Here is a 14,703-nt window from a genome sequence, read left to right as displayed (position 1 = left end):
TACTATTGACTAGTGAAGAGAAACTGGAGAATCACCTCTTTTCAATGTCCTGATTTTTCATAATTTATACAATGAAGAAAATACTTGATAATGGGAATTTTATGTAAAGTATTTTTTGTTACCAAGAGAGAAAAAGATTAAGTAGGTTACAAATAGAATAATCTGTTCATAATGTCATTATGACAATAAGGAAATTAATCAACTCTATTACTCAGATTAGATATTTTCTATCCATGACAAATATCCAAAAGTATTCCCTTATGTAAGGATTCTAATCTATATTCAAATTTTTTTTTAAGATTTTATTTATTTATTTGACAGAGAGAAATCACAAGTAGATGGAGAGGCAGGCAGAGAGAGAGGAAGGGAAGCAGGCAACCTGCTGAGCAGAGAGCCCGACGCGGGACTCGATCCCAGGACCCTGAGATCATGACCTGAGCCGAAGGCAGCGGCCCAACCCACTCAGCCACCCAGGCGCCCTCTAATCTATATTCAATTGTTAAATTCCAATTTTTGAAAAATGCTTAAGCCAGATACAATTAGCAGTTCAAATTTATTGATATGTGGTTAAGGAACTGAGCTCCCTAAGAAAACAGGTAGGGCTGGGAGCTCCTTTTAATTTGTGGAGGAAGTGGAGAAAAGTGATTATGAATCAGACTCAGATTATAATAGTGATGCTACCAGTTATCAGAGTACAAACTTGGACACACTAGTCTTATAAAATCTCACAATGAAAATTTATAAATTAGAATTTTATTCTCTTTTTATTTGGGATAAGAAAAGGATATTCATCACAGAAGAATATTTCTGATTCCCAGGACATTTGAACCTCATCAATACCCAAATTTGGAGGGCTGTTATGAGGGATTAAATGAGTTATGATGATTGAAGTACTGGTAATTTGCCCGGTACTTAGTGATTGTGAAATAAATGGTACCTGCTATTAAGAAGAGACAACAATCCAAAATGGAGTAACTTGTGCTACACTTACCTTAGCACACCGAGACTTGATACCCAACCTAACTGCAATTTCAACCTCTCCTAGGAATGTAATCTTGAACTAGGGAATCTGAAATTTCCTGGTCAGCAGTAGTGAGGTAATCTGTCTGACAACCCCCATGGGGTGCCTGGCTGGCTCAGTTGATAAAGCACGTGACTCTTGATCTCAGGGTTGTGAGTTTGAGCCCCACATTGGAGGTAGATACTACTTAAAAATAAAACCTTTTTTAAAGATCTTAAATAATAAAAATAAGGGAAAGTTTCCTATTTTGTTCAGTTCCTCAGAGTGTCTCTCTGTTTGCTAGATGGGATGCTGATTGATTCAGGAATTGCTGAATAAATAAATCTTTAAATTTACCCAGTTGAATTTTTTTAAACATGACTTAGAAAATAAATGGCCAGGGGCGCCTGGGTGGCTCAGTGGGTCAAAGCCTCTGCCTTCGGCTAGGGACATGATCCCAGGAGCCTGGGATCAAGCCCCACATCTGGTTCTCTGCTCAGGGGGGAGCCTGCTTCTTCCTCTCTCTCTGCCTACTTGTGATCTCTGTCTGTCAAATAAATAAATAAAATCTTAAAAAAAAAAAAGAAAAGAAATGGCCAGAAGCTTATATGTGGCTCATCACACTAAGTTCTTCATACTAGTTCTGCATTATTTCCATGTGGCTAAAATTTCTGTTAAATGTGTGGGGTTTTATTATTATTATTATTATTTTTAAGATTTTATTTATTTATTTGACAGGCAGAAATCACAAGTTGGCAGAGGCAGGCAGGGGGGTGGGCAGGCAGGCTCCCTGCTGATCAGAGAGCACGATGCGGGACTTGATCCCAGGACCCTGAGATCATGACCTGAGCTGAAAGCAGAGGCTTTAACCCGCTGAGCCACCCAGGCACCCCTTTTTTATTTACTTATTTTTTAAGATCTTTTTATTTTTGAGAGAGAGATAGAGCATGACCATAGGAAAGAATACAGGAAGAGGGAGAAGCAGACTCCCCACCAATGCCATGTAGGGCTTGATCCTGGGACTCCAGGATCATGACCTGAGCCGAAGGCAGATACTTGACCAACTGAGCCACCCAGGTACCTGTCTGTTAAATGTGGTCTTCCTCTTCCTTAAAGAAGTTGGTAATCTGGTTTTTCCAAAATAGGCTTTATAGGTTAGAAGTTTATCTCTCTGTTATGCTTTATTTAAATGCTTTTACTTTACATTATTTAATGTTCTTTGTGAGGATCATTATCTCAAGCATTGCACCAAGGTTATGGTTATAGAGGTTTTGATTAAAAGAAACCCAACCAGGGGTCTCCCTTCCTCTTTAAGTTCTGTGATGAATTTGCAAAATTCCATCTAAATAGCTGCATTGTTCCTGGTCCATTAGGCATTAGCAGCAGGATTTAAATTTAATAATTCACAGTGAAGCATTAAAAAAGAAATGTGAAAAATGTACATATGATTGTAAATATAAAGGAAATGATTTGAGCTGAACCAAAGGTAAAAAAAAATATAATAATGTTCCCTGTAGTTAAACTAAAACTGCTAAATAGACTGGAATAGTAAAATAGATTCCATAGCAGATGGAAGCCAAAGAATGAGAGTATTATATTTATTTCAAATAATTGCAACAACAGAAAACATACTAAATACATGTACACAGGAGGGGGGAAGAATAACACTTCAGGGCTGTTAGTGGGAAAAACTACGAGGCGTGGCTCAGAGAATCTGGGGCTTAACTCAAGATGGATCTTTTAATATTAAATTATTTTTTTTGCTGTTTTTTTTTTTTAAGATTTTATTTATTTATTTGACAGACAGAGATCACAAGTAGGCAGAGAGGCAGGCAGAGGGAGAAGGGGAAGCAGGTTCCCTGCTGAGGGGCTCGATCCCAGGACCCTGAGATCATGACCTGAGCCGAAGGCAGAGGCTTAACCCACTGAGCCACCCAGGCGCCCCAAATAGTTTCCAATTTTTATTGCCAAGACTGGAAGCTCCTTGAGAAGCAGAGACCATGTCAAAACAATTATTATGTTTATTGAATTAGTAGAAAAGTGAGTATGTATGTATGCCACAGAATATAGCTATCCTCAAAAGGAAAAAAAATAGGAAGAGAGAGAATCTAGAACTTGTTGCTGTTGTTTTAATTGCATTGACTTCAGCCATTCATTTAAATTCTGTTTCTCATTTCTCATGCATCTTATTATCATTTGCCTTTTTTAGAAGATAATTAGAACAATTCTGAGATTTGGAAAGACACTAGACATTTTTGTGACCAAATTCAACCGAACTAAAGTTGAAGAAATCTTTATATTAGTAGAATGAAACAAAGAAATTAAAGTGGCTTTTTTTTAAAGATTTTATTTATTTATTTGACAGAGAGAGAGGGAGAGTACAAGCAGGGGGAGGGGCAGAGGGAGAGGGAGAGGCCAGCTCCCCGCTGAGCAGGGAACCCAATTCGGGACTTGATCCCAGGACCCTGGGATCATGACCTGAGCTAAAGGCAGTCACTTAACCAACTGAGCCACCGAGGCACCCAAGTGTGTTTTTTCTTAAGGGAAGACTATTTATTGCAAGGAAATCTCTCTCTCTCTCTCTCTCTTTCTCTCTGTCTCTTTTTAAGTGAAAATTTTCTGCAACTTGGCCAAAACCTTAAGATTTATTGAAGTTTCTGGGAAGAGAGTTGATGGTCTGAAATAATATGTTGACTAAACTCCACCCCTTTTTCTTTTTAAGATTTTATTTATTTGACAGAGAGAGATCACAAGTAGGCGGAGGTAGGCAGAGAGAGAGAGGGGTAAGCAGGCTCCCCATTGAGCAGAGAGCCCAGCCCGATGCAAGGCTTGATCCCAGGACCCTGAGATCACGACCTGAGCTAAAGGCAGAGGTTTAACCCACTGTGCCACCCAGGCGCCCTAATCCCACCTCTTTTAATGCTTTCTCAAATGTGGTTTTGTTAATATCAAGGAAACTTTTTTCTTTCTTTAAGTCAATATTCACCACCCAAAACATGTAACTTTGTAATATGAAGTGGAGAATGACTATAAGATTGTAGATCAATTTAAAACTTTGAAGTCTTTTGCCATAATTTTTAATAGAATGACATAGCAGTTAAAACTGTTGATTCAAAAATTAAACTATTTGGATTTAATTACCAGCTCTACCACTTCCAGCTATATATTTTTGTCTTAGTTAGGACCTTCTTTTTCTTTCATTTTCTTTGCCTATAGGACTGGAACTTCTGATATACTGTAAGTGTTCAAAGAACGTTACCTGTAAGTTTTACGAGATCAGGTAGAGATTTTGCTAATACCAAATCAAATAGTGTAAATTGACAGAATTTTATAGAAGGAGAGACATTAAAAATCAGCTAATGTGGATTGCAGACTTAATTGTAACACATGGTGAAAAAAAATTTTACATCATGACTCAATGTAAACACCTATAAGGGAAACAAGAGTTTGGTAAAATAATACTTTTTATATGTGGTTCATGCTCATAGTTCTTTGTTTCATTTTCTAAAAGATGTTGGTTGCCATCTACTAAATTGTTTTGCTACTTTCTAAGGAATTATAATACACTGTGTGAAAAAGTTAATCTAATAAAATGCCTTCACTTTACAGTGTAGAAAACTGGAGTCTTAAGAACCTGCGGAAGTCATTTAAGATTACATAGTTAGAAAACACGTTTTACCACATTAATGGAATAAAGGATAAAAATTTATAATCCTCTCAATAGATGCAGAAAAAGCATTTGACAAAACTGCACACCATTTCATGATAAAAGCTTTGAACAAATCAAGAATAGAAGGAACATAAAGGCTCTATGTGACAAGCCCACAGCTAACATCACACTCAATGATGAAGAGCAGAAAGCTTTTTCTCTAAATTCAGGAATGAGACAAAGTGCCCATTCTCACAACTCCTATTCAACATAATACTGGAAGTCCTAGTCAGAGCAATTAGGCAAGAAAAATAAATAAGTGTAATTTCCACTGGAAAGAATAGGATACAGGGACAACTGGCCGTCTATTTGGAAAAAGGGGAAAATTATGTCACTACTTCCTATTCTGTGTCAATAGCAAACATATTCAAATGCACTGAATATTTTAATGTAAAAAGAAATCACAAAAATACTAGAAAAATATATAAATAAATTTAGGATTAGAAAGGAAATTTTAAGACTGTCAATTTAAAAGAAACCAAAGAGATCAATAAAAAGATTAAAATATTTTTCACAATTTTTTTTGTACTGAAAAGAAAATCTGCAAATACATTTAAATGGTACATGAAAACATGGGGGAAATGTTGCCATTGTTTATGAAAAATAAGGAATTCAAACATTCAAAATACAAAGAATATTTACAAATCCATAAAGAAAGAACCGTCACATGTAACTGCAAAGTTGGTAAAGGACAATTCGTAAAATTAGAAATATGAATGGCCAATAAATGTCTACAAATTCTCTAGGCAAATTTTTCTTTCTTCAGACGGACAATCAGATGTCCCAGTGTCCTATTCTTGGAAATTACATTAGTAGTGTTTTATTTCCTTATATTTATGTACTTTATACTTTTGATCAATTCTATGTAGTATAAATGGTGATGAATATGCTAATTGGCCTTATTGTGGTAATCATTTCGTAATAGATATGTGTATCAGATCATCATGTTCTATACCTTAAACTTATATGTGTTATATGTCAATTATATCTCAGTAAAGCTGAGGATGAAGATTACATAAGTATATAAAGGCATAAAATTCTGGGACCAGAATTTCTTTTGAAATATAATTTACGTATCATAAAATTCACCCTTTAAAATGTATAATTCATTGGTTTTTGGTATAGTCACATAGTTGTCTAATTGTTACCTCTATCCAATTCCAGAATATTTTCATAACCCCAAAAGAAACCCCATACCCACTAGCAGTGGAACCAAAATTAGTATTCACTCCCAGACCAAAGATCTTTCCACTGTCAAAGCTTTATATGAATTTACAAATTAATTATCTTAAGGTAAGTAAATTTAATAAGGGTTAATATGTCTAAATGACCAAAATTATCAAATACATGCTTGGACTTTACATGAGTCTGTGCCATTAACTATCTTAAGATTTTATATAAATTTCTATATCCTTTTTTAAAAAATATCTACCATATCCTTAACGGTACACGACAAACACTTGGGAACAGATCCTATGTATTCTAAACAGACTCAGGAAATGTTTTGTTTTTTGGATGTATAGCTCATCATCTCAAAGGAAATGAGACTAGCGACTTCTAGAGAATATGTGAGACTTAGAGCTTTTCACAAAAGGAGAATTTTTTTTCTATTTCAAGGTTTTCAAATAAAACTCACAACCAGACAATAGGCTCTTTAGCTGTCTAAGGAGAACCTACATATTTTCTTGAACAGGAGTTCAAATAAATTTTAAAAGTGCCTCATGGCGATATTAACCAAAATATTCACTCTGGTTTTTAAAATATCCATCCCTTGGTCTCTGGCTTTGCTTCTATTTTAACTTGTTGGAATTTCACATAAAATGAACATGAGTGCCTATTTTCTATTTTATGCCAAAATTACCAGATCTCTAAAAGAAAAATCTCTGTCACATTTGGATTATTTAAATAGTATTCTCTAAAGTGTGAGTCATTGTATATTTTTTGGTTCTTCAGTGCAGGGTTGATGATTCTTTAGTAAATACAGTTTCAAGTATTCATAAGGACATACACCCATGCAAATTAATGATTCAGAACTGAGGGCTCAAAAAAAAAAAAAAAAGAACTCAGGGTTCAAAAAATTTGAAATGGTTGTAGATTAGTGCACTAGAAAGAAATGAAAATAATGATAATGACAATAAAGCCAAAAAATAATTTTAAAAATATAGCAGCTAGTTCTTTTAAACAAAATTTAAAAATTAATCAAATTAGGTATAAACTATAAAAACTGATCTTTAGTCTCTAATGAAAACTTTCAAAAGAAAACTATGTATTTTATGTCAAATTTGGTAGGATATTAATTCCCTTTTCTCAAAAAAAAACACTAAAAGTTTTGAAAATCTATTAATATTTATATCCCTTGAATTTCAACACAAAGGAAATATCCTACCATTAATTTCAAGTTCTCCAAGTCCTAAGACCTTTTAAATACAATATAAACTAAAATATACAGAATTCATCAAGAAATACTGTATAGATGCTTTATGAATGAATGAATAAGTTGATTTTAAAATATTAAACAACCTTTCCTAGTGTTGGGTTATTAATTGTTTACTGACTCTAATCATTGAGTTATCTTTACTAGGGAAGGCTTAACTACAATTACCAAGCCGTGGCCGATTAAAATGTAAACCTTAACATTGACATAGCCTAGATGTTTTGTATTGGCAAAGTGATTATGTTGTACATGTAGTCATTTCTCAGACATTTGGTTCTTTGTCCAAAGACCATGGTTTGGGGGAGGTGTCATTGGAAGATTGACAACAGATGCCAAATGCTAATCTCCAGAAAGTTATACTTAACACATGTTGTTTTTCTGAATTGAACTCATTCTTTTTAGGTGAGTCTCATACATCTTTTTCAGTTGGCCCCCAAACTTTTCTTAGAGATACAAGATGATAAAATGATTTCCTACAAATCTATAGAATTCCACATTTCTTATTTATAGACTCCAATTTATACAAACAATTTACCAATTTTAAGTATTCCAGAATTTGGAGAAATAAATGCTGTTTTCACGGTCATTGAAAAAACATTTGAAAATAATTTTCTTTTTTGTAATCACAAAGACTTTTAGTGGAATAGGTTTGGAAACTTTCCTCTTATTAGCAGTGTGCTGCTTAACCTCTCCAAGCTGGAGGAATCCAATCTGTAATCGGGAATAATACTATCAACCTCCAGGGTGATTATGAGGATTTAGTGAATGATGTAGGTAAAGCACTTGTCATACATACAGTGAGGGCTTAATAAAAGATAGCCATTGTTGTCCTTGTTATCAGTCCTGGTGTCTGTATTGCCAGTCTCACTGATTCATTCACATGACCTAAAACATTTCACCAAAGCATAGATCTTATTTGTTGCCTATGTTATTCCCTTAGAAAGAAGAAAAATTAAGTAGCTATTTTAAGTACTCAAAAGCCCTATTTATATACAAATCAAAAGGAGTGTAAATACACTTTACTAAAGGATTGAATACATTATGGTTTACATAACATTATAAATCTGGTCAGATTTTAATTTGCTCAGATTTAATTTACTATTCACAAATGTGAAAAATAATTATCTATACCACCAAATATGCAGAAAGAAGACTTAGTTTAAAAAGGATATTAAAGGTTTTCAAAAAGCATAGATTTATTTTCAACATATTTTTTTAAAAAGCCAACCACAGTGTTAGCTTGTAAAATATCTAACCATAGGTTCCCTATTACTAACCCTGTATGTATGTTTCATAATCTGATGTCAGTTAACTTAAGAGATAAGAGCATACCTGATTTATAGTTTCTTTTCCAAACCTTTGATGTAGGTAAACATTCAAACTTTAACTTCTTGCCTTCAAGCAAAGTTATGTTCTACTTTTCGTAACCCATTTGTAAAGATTTCCAGGAAGTAGCAATCTGGTAGCAATTTTAGTCGTGCTTAAACTCAATGTCAGAGACACTGACATATTATGACCACACACCAGCTTAATGTACCAGAAAAGTAAGGGCCAAATGCTTGGTAATGGCTATAGGAATTACAAATATAGATCTTAGGAGGAAATTACAAGCCTATAGGGCAGAGATAGCAAATGAGTTTCAACATCTAACACCAATTTCAGGTGTTAGCTGCCTGAATTGTGTTGAGGATTTTGAGGATGGGAGTTCGTGCTCTGGGAGAAAAGGTTTGTACTATGTTGTGATCTAATGTCAATGACTGCCCTGGGCAGGTAGGATCTGCCAGCTGTGTTCTAGGTTTGGGATGTTCCATATGGCTCAAGGCAATTAGAGTTAGCTTTGGGGTCCTACAATACATTATGCCTGTTTTACACTGTACAGCTACGTCATCTTCTCTGAAAACCAGTTCCCCCATCCCAGGCCCTCCCCCTCTATGTGCATGAGACAGGAGATGCTTTCCTTACAGCATTTGAGTTTCCTGTCAGTAGTACAAACAAGTAGCAGAGACTAAGTAGTGCTTTTTATTTGCAAAGAACAGAGGTCCATATTTAATTTAAGCAGAAAGAGAATTTTCTTTTGGAAGTTCAGAGAAGGAACAGAATGACTGGTTGAGGACACTCAGGCAGGAGCCAAGGAAGCAGCACAGAGTTCAGGTTCTGCCATAGGGATTGTCTGCTTAGGATGTAGGCACCTTCAGCACTGCACTCTTGCCTACAGCGACTGGGCTCCCTTACCCCTAGACTTCAGTCTTCTGCCACTGGATTCTCAATACCACAGTCACCATGAATAATCACTGAGTCACCTTTACGTCACTCCTTCAAAATTCAAAATTCCAAGCCGAAGCCTGGGAATAGTGGTAGTCAGATCAAAGCTTAGAAATTGCTGACACAGAACTAAGTTGAGAGTGTGAAAATTTAAAGTTACACGTAAGGCTACCTAGGAATAGGCAGAGTGGGTACCAGGAGAAGCTAGAGCAGAAACTAGGGATTTTGCTAGATATAATAATCCTGGGACCAAATTGTGGGAGAACTAGAAAGAACATGAGTTAGGGAAATGAACTAAGAGATGAACCCAAAGTAGATTTCAACCCAAAGACCAGACTTCCAAAAAGTAGTCCTAGAACTGGGGAGGCACATGGGGCACACTGTGCAATTCTATTTTAGACCAGGTAACCAAGTTTAGAAGCTGGAGAGAACAATAAAACAGAGCAAAAACATGGGCTGGATTTGCTGAAGCTTATCTAAGACTGGGATTTATTGCGTTTATTCATTGTAGGATGTATCCTTACACATCCAATGAATTGGTTCCCTTAGGCCTTGCCCAGTTGAGGGGAAGTAAAATATAATACACTAGCACCATTCCTTGAGGCAATGAAGGAATCAGGAGCATTCAAAAATTGATGGGTTATTGCACCTCTCCCTAAGCTTGGCAAAATTAGCCTAACATTCAAGGATGAATACTTCCCATTTGCCTGATTTTCTAGCTCTTTGTTTAGAGGGGTCTTCATATTCTTCCTAATTGGGCCTGGGAGCAGTTTTGGCCAGGTAGAGGAGGCAAGGTTAATGTGCTATAGGTAACTTCAGACATAGAGTGGACATAAGGAGATCCAGTCTTTGAGTAGTTAGAACAAGTCTAGTGGAAGGCATTTTGAGGATGGTTGTAATGGGATGATAATTAGAGAGCAGAGACCAGTGCATGCATCCCGTGTAGGACTTTCTAGTTATCAGGAAAAGAAAATCATCACCAAAGCCTCAGTGATGGAAGCAGCAGCAGCAGGTAGTTTTATCCGAAACACAGACATTTCCTGGCAAAATCACATGTTCTAGGGTGAGATCAAATGTGCCCTAGCTAAACTCTGAATCTTTTAAACTTTCAGTCAAAGCATTCAGCAAGCATTAATAAACTTGAATAAATGATACATTTCACTTCTGTGGGGACTTATTATATTTCATTAGTTTTGTTTCACGCATTCCCCTAGCTTGCTCACCCAGCAGACTCTCCCAGGGATTCCAAGACTTACCATTACTTAACACATACATACCAGAGCTCTGTGCTGTGTGGGAGGGATACAGGGTTGCGTTTCATTTGTCTTTCTGAAGGAACAGATCTTTTATTTATTTACTTATTTATTTATTAAGATTTTATTTGACACACAGAGAGAGAGCGAGAGATCACAAGTAGGCAGAGAGGCAGGGAGAGAGGGGAAAGCAGGCTCCCCGCCGGCCAGAAAGCCAGATGTGAGGCTCCATCCCAGGACCCTGAGATCATGACCTGAGCCAAAGGCAAAGGCTTAACCCACTGAGGCAGCCCAGCGCCCACAGATCATTCATTTAAAAGCAATTTGTGAGGCATCTGGGTGGCTCAGTGGGTTAAAGCCTCTGCCTTTGGCTTCAGGCTCGGGTCATGATCCCAGGGTCCTGGGATTGAGCCCTGCATAGGGCTCTCTGCTCAGCAGGCAGCCTGCTTCCTCCTCTCTCTCTGCCTGCTTCTCTGCCTACTTGTGATCTCTGCCTGTCAAATAAATAAATAAAATCTTTAAAAAAATAAAAAATAAAAGCAATTTGTATTATATCAAACTCAGCAAGACTTTAGAGATTCTCTATCTCACTTTTTTTGCTTTTGATGGTGTTAGTGTTGGCTTTTGGTTGGTGTTTTGTTGTTGGTTTTGGTTTGTTGTTGTTTTAAATATCCTTGGAAATAAGTGAGCCATTGAGTCTAAAATTGAAGTCTCCAGGTTATTTACAGAGTAAAACTTGACACTGTAGATGAATATTCCAAAAGACAAAACAGGGAATGAGGTAACAAAAAGAATCAAAATGAGGGTAAATAGTAGAAAACTCAGTAAGTTAACAGAACATGTAGATTTCAACACCACTTCCCACCTTTAAAACTCCATATAGAACATTTTCAAAGCCACCTCATTCCTTAAACTGGGGTAAACTAGGATTTTATTTTATTTTTTAAAAAGATATTTATTTATTTGACAGAGAGGCAGGCAGAGAGAGAGGGAGAAGTAGGCTCCCTGTTGAGCAGAGAGCCGGATGTGGGGCTCCATCCAAGGACCCTGAGACCATGACCTGAGCCAAAGGCAGAGACTTAACCCATCTAACCAGCCAACTACCCCTATACTAGGAGTTTAGAATTCATTTTTTGAGGCTGCGGGTTTAGAACAACAAAAATATCTCTATTTTATCCAGTTTAGGAAAGTAACAGCTAAAGCTTTATTTTCCAGTTTAAAAAAAAAAAAAAGCTGAACATAAATCTGCGTGAAAATGTTTAATCCCCTGTACGGCTAAGGGCAAATGAAATTTTAGTAGCTAAGTCAAATTAAAGCCCCATCCCATATTGTACCTTTTTGTTAAGGTGAATGGCTATACCTACTTCTGGTTCATTTAATGAGCTGAAAAAAAAATTATTCAAACCCTTATATGCATTTTCCTAAGTTCCTAGAATGCCAGCCTACTGACATGATTGTACTATTTCTTATTTGTCAGAGACGATTCTGAATTTCACTGAAAACCACAAAGGAAACCGACGGACCCACATTAATAGTTCTGATAACCCCACCAAGGAGGAAATACAGAGAGGAAGTTAATCTACAAGTCTGATAGGGCAGAAGTGATTTTAGCAGAAGAGCCTCAATATTCAGCCTGTTCCGACACTGACGAATCCTCATCTTCATCCCTGTTCTTCTGGATTCCTCTCCCTTCTTCAGGAACTGGCTACTGGGTAGGCAGGAAAGGTGCTTGGATTGGGATTAGCAGAATTCTAGTTGTGGCTGCTGCACTTTCAGGGTCGCAGCCTCAGTTTCCACAGCTGTCAAACAGGATTATTAATACCTGTCCCTCCCTGGGAACTTGCCGGGACCCTACAAGAATACATTGTCTCCAGAGAAGCCAAGGCCACCATTACTGGGAGAGTCGCCAAGGGAACTCAGCTTCGGTTCTCTCCCTCCGCAAGGCTAGTTGAACCAACAGTCAACAGGAAGCTCCAGGGGTTGGGACAGGATCACCGGCTCGGAAGGAGGCCAGACGCGAGCGTTTTTAGACGGCGATCAGGCAGGTGATGGGAGCGTTAGGAACGCCCCCCTGGCTCAAGCGGCTGGGCTGAGATTTTACTATCAGCGACAAAGGGTGCGGAAGCATAGTACTAAAAAGCAAACAGTCAACCAAAATAACTCAACCCTGTCCTCCTCCACAAAAACAAACAAAGCCCCAAAGCCCTCGGCACTAGAGAACAGGGCAAAGGGAATGGAGAAAGGCAGAGGGGACGGAAGCTGCGCCCCTCACTCCATCTCCAGGGGCAGGCAAGTCCGCGGCCTCAAGGTCCGCGGAAGGGGAGGGGGCGCTGTGGGTCCGCTCTCCGCGTGCCAGAAGCGCCACCTCCTCACGCCCCCTCAGCCTGCGCCGCCTCGGGAATCCGCCCCGGACCCTGCCGCCATGTTGGGTCCGGATAAGTGATTCGGACCAGTAGCCGACGGGGACAGAGAGGGGACCGCCCGCAGCTCGCGGAGCGCGCCGGCGCCGGAAGGCGGGGGGCGCTCGAGCCCGGGCGGGCGCGGCGCGAGTTCCGGTGAGCAGGCCGGCCCCGCGCGCAGGTAGCCGCAGCCCCCGCCCTCGCCCCCGCCCCGCCCTCGCCCCCGCCCCGCCCCCGCCGAGGAGGGGCGGAGCCGGGAGTGAGGGCGGGCGCCGCGCGCAGTGGAGGTGGAGAGTGAGGCCGAGGGGTGGGGGAGCCCGGGAATTCCCTCCTCCTGAAGTAACGAGTGCGGGGCGGCTGTGCCGTCGTCGCTGCAGCCGGGCGCTCGGGACGAGGAGGTGGAGGAGGGAGAGGGCCCCGCGGGCCTCGCCTCCGCCCGCCGCCCCCTCCTCGCCAGCCCGAGCCGCGGTAGCGGCGACTCATGAGAGCGCGGCTGGAGGGCAGGTAAGTACCCGGCAGGGCCCCGCGGACGGAGGCGGCCGACCCCGGTCCGGGCAGTGCTAGGCCCCGGCGCCCGCCCGCGCGGAAAGGCGCCGGCGCTCCCCGCCCCCGCAGGCTCCGAGTCGGGAAGTTGGGGAGAAACTTCTCCCCTCCCCCGTCCCGGCTCGCCTGGCGGGCGTGTCTCCTTCCCGGCGCTACCTGCTTGCCCCCTGCCTCGTCTCCGCCCCGTCCAGTCCTTCCCGGTCCCGCCCCAGTCGGACTTCAAGTCCTTGGAGCGGTACGCTAGCTCCCATCGGTGCCTGGGGGCGAGGTTAATTTTGGCTCGGTCGGCGGGACTGAGGGCCGAGACCCGCGGCCCTTTTCTGTCCCGGAGCTTGAGGGTCTCCGTGTTAACTGACGCCGGGTGGCAACTGTGCTGGGAGAGCGGACGTGGGTGTGTGTGGGGGGGCGAGTGGGTGAGCCTCTCGCTTTACTTGGTTTGATTGAAAACCGCAACATGTTAAAGTTTTCCTTTGTTTTGGGTTGGGGGTTGGGAAGTATGCCATTCAGCATCCACTTTTACAGTATTATGCCACTCAGCCCCCCATTTGGTTCTGTTCTCTGTCCACGTATTACAGAAAATTTTGTTTTAAAGTGTGTTTTTCTTCTTGATAATTGCTTCCAGTATTTGCTTTATTGGGCATGGGACAGCGTCGTTTTAAGGAGCTCTTCGAAAACCAACTCCGATGTAGGGATTGCTTTAATTTTTGTTTGGTGAGTGGAAAATAAATCCAATGCAGGGATCGCTTTAATTTTTGTTTTGTAGCGAGTGGGACACAACATAGTTCTCATTTGGTTGAATTGTTTTCTGCGTAATTATTGAAACAGGCATGGAATAATACACGTTCTAACAATTTATAAATTATTAAAGAAGTGAGACATCTAATGGAACCGCAGCTTTATGTTCATGCCATTACGTATATGTGTTTCATGGTGTGTTTTCACATACATGATTACACATATGCATTTGATTGTAGTACATTTGTGTCCATGTAACTGTAGGCTTACAGTGCCAAAAGTATCTCCATAATTCCGAGTATATTTAAACCATCTTGTTAAATCTCTAAAGTTAAGTTACGCACTAAGGAAAATATTACTAAATGAGT

At 39.9% G+C, this 14,703-nt stretch overlaps 1 protein-coding gene across 2 annotated transcripts in view; it reads left to right on the top strand.

Moving 5' to 3' along the window:
• Positions 1 to 13,109: 13,109 nt before the first annotated feature.
• The window catches only part of YES1 (YES proto-oncogene 1, Src family tyrosine kinase), a 64,464-nt gene continuing 62,870 nt past the window's right edge, over positions 13,110 to 14,703 (top strand). Inside the window, exon 1 of one of the 2 annotated variants that reach the window (XM_032309926.1) lies at positions 13,110 to 13,213. The gene's annotated coding sequence lies outside the window, so the exon portion shown is untranslated. The other variant, XM_032309925.1, reaches the window with a different exon arrangement.

This window comes from Mustela erminea, chromosome 13 (genome assembly GCF_009829155.1).
Source record: "Mustela erminea isolate mMusErm1 chromosome 13, mMusErm1.Pri, whole genome shotgun sequence".
Classification (NCBI taxonomy): domain Eukaryota; kingdom Metazoa; phylum Chordata; class Mammalia; order Carnivora; family Mustelidae; genus Mustela; species Mustela erminea.
Note: the sequence above shows the minus strand (reverse complement) of the source record. Positions and strands in the feature narration are given on the sequence as shown.